The sequence below is a fragment of the Ixodes scapularis genome, unplaced genomic scaffold, assembly GCF_016920785.2.
Source record: "Ixodes scapularis isolate PalLabHiFi unplaced genomic scaffold, ASM1692078v2 PGA_scaffold5__190_contigs__length_132052651, whole genome shotgun sequence".
NCBI lineage: Eukaryota > Metazoa > Arthropoda > Arachnida > Ixodida > Ixodidae > Ixodes > Ixodes scapularis.
In genome coordinates this window covers 26840424-26849142 of record NW_024609880.1, presented here as the reverse complement: position 1 = coordinate 26849142, position 8719 = coordinate 26840424, and the positions used below count along the sequence as shown (strand labels likewise).

Sequence of the window (8719 nt, the reverse complement as noted above, 5' to 3'; positions counted from 1 at the left end):
CCGAAACTAATGCCTGCCTTGCTCGTATTTTCTGCTCTATACGCAACGAGTGCGGGCTATACAAATACTTATTTTTCTACATTTTCGCCATGCCTACTCATGACGAATTTTGTGTTTGACAGAGTATGTTAACGTAGGGTGAGACGACAAGGTCTTCCATAATAAACTGCTTTTGAAATTAAGGAAAATCTTAGGCGACAGAGAGGTTGTAAATTTGATTAAGGACTATATTTATAGGACGATCTCAGTAAGTTGATATTAACGGAAATAGCTCAGTAATAAGCCGGTGTTTTTTTTATTTCATTTCAAATGCTGGCAACTACTCGTGAGCAAACCAGTTTATCAATTTTTCTTCAAATTCTTCTACAGAAGTGGCGTCAGAAAAAACACTCGGGGGTAATCTGTTCCATTCTTCAATTGTTTTTATAAGAAGAGAATATTTGAAAATATAAATATTGGGCATACAAGTGTCAACTGATAATTCTTTGTTTAGTCGTCGAGACCCTCTTGCAGGAGATCTGATATAAGTTTGCTTGTGAATATGGATATACATAAAATAAAACAAGCGAAAAAAAAAACTTCAGCCGCGCAATTCTTTGTATTGACGCTAAGGACAGTAATCGGGCTTCCCTCAATAATGCCGAAACAGACTCGTGTCTATCGTATTTAGAAACGATAATCCTTGTTGCTAGCCCTTGAATGCGCACCACTTTATTTATTTGAGTTTGTGCGTGGGGATCCCATACTTCCGATGCATATTCCGATGTTGGGCGCACTAGAGGTCCATAAACGTTGGTCCCGATATCGGAGTTTGTCCCTCTTAGATATTTTCCATGTGCTGGATTACATACAGTTTCAACGTGCATATTTCAGCTGAGGTCACCCTAGAGAGTAGTACCAAAATACTTAAGTGTTAGAACGCTGCATGACTACACCATCTATTTCATACGAGAACATCAAAGGAGTCTTTTTTTATGCATAAAACAGTAGTTTTATCAAAATTCATTCGCATAATCCATTTTTTATGGGGAATGTGTACATAGCACACACCAGAATGCGGGTATGTGGCTCTTAAGTTGTAGTTTATTTATAGTCTGTCGAGCCGAAAGCAGACGGTGCGATGGGAGCAACGTGCTGGCCTCTTCCTTTCATCTCCTGACCCCAATCCCTGCGCGTAGGTATGGGCGGGGGCGTAACCGGGTGGGTGAAGGTAGGCGCATGGCTCACCTGACGAACATGTTGCATCAACGGCACTGCTTGTACTGAAGGGTGGCGTCAAGAAGGGGGAAGTGGGGAAAAAAGAAGGTGCAGCTGCTTCATTTCTTTGTGGGATTATTAACTGGCCGCTCAATAAATCGTTTCTTATCCTAAACGGCGACGTATAAAGGAAGGGTTCTTTCTTTCTTTCCTCTTGCGGGAAAAACGGCGAGGAGAAAATCGAGGATAGCGAAAAGTTAGCCTCCTCCTTTCTGCTTGCTGGCCGGCCTTTAAGTGCATCGACTGCTCAAAGGAAAACAATAAATCATGAAACAAAAGCAGTTTGTGTTTGGTCGTCAAAGTAACGACAAAAGTATGACGCTACATTTTAGGTAGACTACCGTGTTCCTCTTGAGGATCGGTAACGATGGTCGTATTTAGTTACTTTTTGAGCGAGTAATGAGTAACGGTATTTAGTTACTTTTTGGGGTAATGTGTACATAGCTCTGTGAAGTATATCAACGTCTAGGGAGTTCTCACGCAACATAACTTGTTTCAGTTTACATGTGCGGGATCAATATAGTTGTCCATAAGATATATATATATATATATATATATAACATACCTAATATTTTAAAGCGGTAGTGTTATGGGTCAACGTCGCGTAATCAAGGTCACTTAACGCCCGTGGATGAAGTGCTCGTAACTGAAGCGATGGTGGTTGAAGCTATGGTGGCTGAAGCGCTCGCGGCTGAAGCCATAGCGGCTGAAACGTATGTGGCTGAAGCGGCGGTGACTGAGGCGCCTGTGGGGCAAGCGCCCTTGGCTAAAGCGCCGGTCGCGTAAGCTGGTAACCGTCGGCCGAGTAAGCTGCGGCCGTGTAAGCTCCGTTCGCGTTAGGGCCGGTTTCGCATAAGCTACTAAGCACCGGTCGTGTAAGCTCCGTTCGCATTAGGTCCGGTTGCTTAAGCTACTAAGCACCGGCCATGTAAACGCCGGTTGTGTAAGATCTGTTCGCGTAAGCGCCGGTCGTGCAAGCTCCGAGGCGCCGGTAGCTTAATGTGACGTTACGTGAAGTGCTTGACATCGTCCTCGACGTCGTCCCAAAGGTCGTCCATGAAATCATCTTAGAGGTTGTCCTAGAGGTAGTCCGAGACGTCGTCCTAAATATCGTCCTTGAGGTCGTCCTAGACGTTAGGTTACTTTAGTTGCTCGGTGTAACGTGGTGTTGGTTCCCATTGGACTTGAATTAGTGATTCTTCCCAGTCTTTTCCGTCACTCCTTTTTGACAGACTGACATTGGAGGGTTTTATGATTCTGTTGAATCTCTCGACTTGCCCGTTAGCTTGGGACGTGCAGTTGGCATTTTTGCACGCGAGCGACTTTTGTAGACTAACCGCTCATTCACACTTCAAGCGGATCCGCGTTCGCGAAGAGGTTGCTAACGCGGTTGTATAAAGATCCAGTACAATGTCGCGAGCACTTGATGTCATCGAGTGCGCGTGGAATTGTACTGGATCTTTATACAACCGCGTTTGCAACCGCTTTGCGAACGCGGATCCACTTCCAGTGTGAATGAGCGGTTACAGTACTGCTCCAACTGGCGTCTGTTAAAAGCGGTACCCTGGTCGGTTACCAGTCATCGTGGAGCGCCAAAAATGCTGACGAGGTCCCTTAGAAAGCTCTTTGCGTAGCCTGACGAGGTGCTTCTCATGGTTTGAATGACAACGAACTTCGTGATACCATCCACTGCCGTTTTTCATTGGCGCTGCGAACGATTGGGCCTAAGGGGTCCTTATGAACTGCGTCAAAGAGCGTAGCGCCTTTTTAAATGCTGTGTCGCTTTCCTTGCTTTTTTCCGGGGCGAACCATCCGTATAAACCCTCCAGACAGCACGCAATGTGTCGCTTGACCTAGTGACGCATTCTGGGACACCAATACTTCTTCGTGACTAGTGCCATGGCATTCTCAACAGCAAAGTAACCGACGTCAACGTGGCATCGTGGTACTACATGCCAGCGTGCTCCTTGTGTCACAACCAAAAGCAGACGCTCTTCTCCGTCGTCATAGACCCTCTTGAAAATATTGCCCGCTGCTAGCATACACTCGTTCTTGAGACGCTGCGAAGACCCCTATCAGCACTCTTTGATTCTTTGTAACGTTGGATCGGTCTTTTAGGCCAACACCAACCAGTCATTGCCAGAGAGCTCTGTGGCGAAAACGATGACGCCCGTGGCGACATCCATTTCTTCGGGTTCCGATGCAGGAGCCCTTATGAGCACGTCGACGTGGTTCATCTTGTTTCCTGGTCGATGTTCCACGCCAAACGTATAGTTCTGCAGCTTCAGATACGACCTTCCTATGCGTGGCATAAAAACCTGCTTAGACAGCGTGGTTCGCAGTAAGTGGCAACCCGCTACGAGCGTGAACTCGATCCCGTACAAGTACGGCCGAAGTTTCTTAACCGTCCAAACAACGAATAACGCCTTGAGCTCGTAAGAGTGGTAGCGGTCTTCTCGCGTCGTGCGTCTGCTGACATGCATGACCGGATGCATCAGACTGTCTACTTGTTCTTGCAGCAGTACGCCTCCGATACCGAACGTGGATGCGTCTGTGTGTGCCTGTTTTAGCACCGTGTGCGTAGAGTTCCAGTGTGGGCTTGCTCATTAGACTGCTTCGCAGCTTTTAGAATGCAGCTTCTTGATCCGGCGTCCAGTGTCATTCTTCTTCCTTAGAAAGTAACTTGGTGAGTTGTTTCGCTATCGCGGCGAATCCGGTCACAAATCGTCGAAAATAGCTACAAACGCCGAGAAATCCGTGCAGGTCATGGGTGTTTGTTGACATGGTCAGGGTTGATGGACGAAGTCAAAATCTCATACCCCAGATAGTTTATCTTTTCGTGGAAGGAAGAACACTTCTTCAAGCGCAGCGTGAGGCCAGCATCTCTTAATGCCTCAGGAACTTCGCGTAGAACGACCAACCCTTCTTCAAACGTAGTCGATGGAATCATCAGGCCGTTCATATAGGCCATGACCTTCGCGTTCTTGAGCGGGTCGAACACCGTATTTATTATGCGCTGAAACACGATAGCTGCGTTGGCGAGGCCGAAAGGCATGCGAGTAAATTCCTAGTGTCCATCCGGAGTAATGAAGCCTTTCTTCTCTTGGCTGTCCTCGGAGATGGGCACTTGGTAATACCCAGATACAAGAACCAGGCTAGTGAATAAATGTTTGTCATGAAGCCTGCCGAGAGGGTCATCAATCAGAGGAAGTGGATACCTGTTTTTCTTGGTGATTTTGTTGAGAGCGCGAAAGTCGATACATGGTCGCCTCTCATCGTTCTTTTTTGTGACCAGTAATATGGGACTCACGTAGTCAGAAGTAGAGTCCGTTATATTTCCAGATTTTAGAGTTCATCGATCACTGCTTGAACAGTCTGGCTCTCAAGGTACGCTATACGGTATGGGCGGTACGCCTTGAGAGTGTCCGCTGTTAAAACTATTTTCATTTTTGTTGCCTTCGTGCACCCCAGTTTTGATAGGGATGTGGCGAAACACTCGAGACAATCATTAATTGTGGTGACGAGTGTTTTTTTTTTCTTTGGGAGTCAGAAACGACTGGACCGACATCTAGGTCATATCTTGCTATCACGGATCTCGGATTTCTTTGGCTGCAGTTTACGTACGCGTCGAGTTTGATGTTTGTGTCTTCTTCCATGCATCATGCTTAACGAGCTATCTGTTCGTTTTTAGCGACGATGAGCGGCGTGACAGATATGTTAGTTACGCAAATGTAGAGTTCTCCCAGTTCGTCTTTTCTCAAAACAAAGGTAGCGACGCAATGCCCACGCGATTCGTGGATACTGCAATCAATGAAGATGTCTCGGTGAGTCGTTCGTGTCTCTTCTCTGGAGCGGAGCGCAATAATTCCGACTTTGCTTGGAGGGATTACGACCGCTTCCTTCACCCAGGCGCTCACGCTTCGTGGAGGCAAGACCGGTGTAGTAAGACTGGCCGATATCCCGTCCTCATCATCAGATGTGTCACGCTCTTCAATAATGCGCTGGGTGTTCATGCGACGTACCTCAGCAACATGCGGCTGTTCAGTAAAAGACTGTCCAACAAGCAGCGGAACAACCTGCACTGGGTCGTGCGCCACGCACACCTAGACATTGTCCTTGGCTTTGTCGACCGTCAATGTTCCTTGGAAACTGCCTAAAGGCGTCGGTCGACCTTGTTGGGTTAGAACGGCTGCTTACTTGTCGCTCGTGTCTGTGTAGTTTCTTTTTGGAGAGCAGTCTTTCTTCTCGAGACTAGATTTCCCACATTTGGTACATCTTGATTTTCGCTCAGGTTTTGCACATACAGCCAAAAGTGTCCGTATGTCGAGCATTTAAAACAAAGTGGCAGGCCTCTTTCGTTGAATCTTTTTGGTGGAGTCCTGGTCGTCGGCTCGTTGTTGTCAAAACTGTGATTCAGGCGTTGAACAGTCGGCGGTTGATGGAGGGTTTTGGCACGGGTCTGTTTGATCACATCGACTCGTTCATGAAGTCGCTTTATGCACCCAGGCAGCTCGTCTGGGGGGACGTAATCTCGCATGCTCAGAGGCCGCACTAAATCTTCGTCTTCTAGTCCAGGGATCAGGTACTCGATGCACGTCCCGTCATCCCGGTTGCAGCGTCCTGGTTTCGCCAGCTTGTCATAAAAGAACGCTTTGATTGTCTCGTGGCGCCCTATTTTTTTTTTCTTCATGTCTCTGAAGACGCGTTGAAAGCAAGATGCCGACGGAACGGCCTTTTCATCTCCACTTGCCACTCGTCCCAGGTTCTTTGAACAAAGGTCAAACCGTCATACCATGTATTTGTGACGCCGTGAAGCTTAGTGAGAGCAAAGCAGGTCGTTTGTTGATCACTCCGTTCATAGGCCGTAGCTAGATTGTCAACCTTGTTAAGCTACGCTTCCACCGTCGGCGAGGTCTTCGATCATGAATCATATACCGGCACCAACTGGGCGCTCGTCGTAGTCAGCTGTCCATCCATGACGCTCGAAGCCTCTGTTGGTGGGTGACGTTGTAGCGACTGCGTATCTTGGAAAAGCTGTGACTCTCCTTGCAAGGGCTCGTGTACCGCAGTTTGTATAACGACCTGCATGAGCACTTGAAAGTCAAAGACTCCGGACATTGCACCGTCGGGAGCCACGCCGTGGTAGTTCAAGGTCGCGGTGTCCCTGGCCTTCGTTGTCAAATTGTCGTGTTGGCAATTGTCATGGTCGGAGTGCTCGTCGCACACCTCCGCACGGCTAAACATATTTGTGGTCGTCCGAACACCCTGTCGTTTAGTCCCCTGCCCTTGTCCTCCAGTCGTTAGCTTACGTCTTCTCGACGCTGCGATTTGCGTGGCCGAAGCTCTTGTAGAGGATGTCGGGCGAAGTGAGCGTTCGCGGACCGCTACTTACGTTGTAGGCTTCAACTCGAAAGGCCTCTCAAGTCGCGGCCTTTTGATCCGACTTATGAGCTTTTCTGAAGCCAACCAGACGTTTCGTTTTCTTCTTTCCTAAAAAGCAAAAAAAAAAAAAAAAAAATCGGTTTATTAATACAATACCCACCCATTAGCGAGAGGGTTACCTACCTGCAATTCTCGTGCATCTCAAGTCTCTTTCTTTTTCTTCTCTGTGTCCAAACACACGTCACACGCTGATGATTTATTTTATTTAGGAATACTGCAGGCCAATTGCGGCCCAAGCAGGATTGGGGGTTACAAAAGTCAAGTAAAAAAAGAAAAAACGCAACACCAGGTAATCCGTAAAATGGGAGAGGGGAACAGGGGAAAAGTATGCAAAAATTGTAATAAAGCACATGTAGTAGCTCACAACAAAGTTGGGAGGAGTGGCGGTATTGGGGAACAGGAAAATAAAACACTATGCAAAAAGTTACACATCAAACAAACGCTCAATCGACTCCAAAACATTGTCAGATATAAATATGTGATGAGGTAGGTTGTTCCATTCTGTTATGGTTCTGGGAAAGAAGGAGTATTTAAATGCATTTGTTCGAGCGAATACTGGAGTTATTTTATGCGGATGGTCATGCCTTGTGTGCCTAGTCGAGGATGGGTGAAGAAAGGACGACGATTCAAGCCGGAGTTTTTTAAACCAGAGTTGATAAAGAAATTTTAGTCTAGCTAGCTTCCTTCGTGATTCAAGAGAGATGATGTTGTTACTTTGAATTAAGGCAGCAGGTGAGTCATGCGTGTCGTAGCGATTAAATATAAAACGAGCTGCTTGCTTTTGAACATCTTCCAGTATCTTGATATCTTTTTTTGTGAATGGATCCCAGACTGTACAGGCGTATTCTAACTTCGTTCTTATCAATGTGTTATAGGCTAAAAGTTTCACATGAGAAGGCACGTGCTTAAGCTTGTGCCTTAGCATACCTAGTTTTCGACGGGCAGCTGCACAAACGTGTTCAATGTGTGAGGACCAAGATAAGTTGCTAGAAATTGTAATACCAAGATATTTAAAGCTCATTGTCCGAGAGATGTAGTTATCACCAATAAAGTATTCATACTGATGAGAGGACTTTTTGTTAGTGATGCGCATGTACAAGGACTTTTCTTGGTTAAGCTTCATCTCCCAACGATCGCACCAGCTAGAAACTGCATTAAGACTTTCGTTCAGAACAACTTGGTCCCTAGTAGAATTAATATCCTTGAACAATAGACAGTCGTCCGCAAATAAACGAATACTCACGCTTTTATCTATACAAAAAGTGAGGTCATTAATAAAAATTGAAAAAAGAAGAGGGCCAAGGACACTCCCTTGCGGAACACCCGAAATTACAGGAAGAGGATCAGAATGGTGACTGACTACATCGACGAATTGTTTTCGCATTTGAAGATAAGCTGAAATCCACTGAACAACTGTGCTGGGAAGGCCAATCTCATTTAGTTAGTATATAAGACCGGAATGAGGAACTCTGTCGAAGGCTTTGCTAAAATCAAGGAAGATGACGTCGACTTGACCAGGCCTATCTACTATAGAAGCAAAAGAATGAATAGTTGAAATGAGCTGAGTAGTAGTAGAAAGTCCCTTTCGGAACCCATGCTGAAAAGGCGAGATTATTTCATGTTTATCGAGGAAATCATTGATGTAATTAGAAATTATATGTTCCAGTAGTTTGCACGAAGAGCTGGTAAGTGAAATTGGGCGATAATTCGTTAACATCGTACGGTCTCCTTTTTTAAAAACGGGTACAACCCTAGCAATTCGCCAATCTGAGGGAATGACATCTGGAAGATAACAACAAGGAATCTAGAAATCCACTCAGCGTAACGACGAAGAAATGCATTTGGTATATCATCAGGACCATTTGACGATTTAGGTTTGAGGTTAAGTAGCATAGAAAAGATACCTTCAAACGTGATGAACTCTGAGCTTATTTCAGCTTCTTCGTTAAAGGAGGAATGTCTAGTGTAAGACTTCGAGAACACTGACTGAAAGAAAAGTTTAAACTCCGTAGCTATTTGT

The 8719-nt window shown here is 45.9% G+C and overlaps 1 pseudogene; it reads right to left on the bottom strand.

Annotated features, from left to right (window-relative positions):
• Positions 1 to 319: 319 nt before the first annotated feature.
• On the bottom strand, positions 320 to 7693 carry LOC120841724 (annotated as a pseudogene).
• Between the last annotated feature and the right edge of the window lie 1026 nt (positions 7694 to 8719).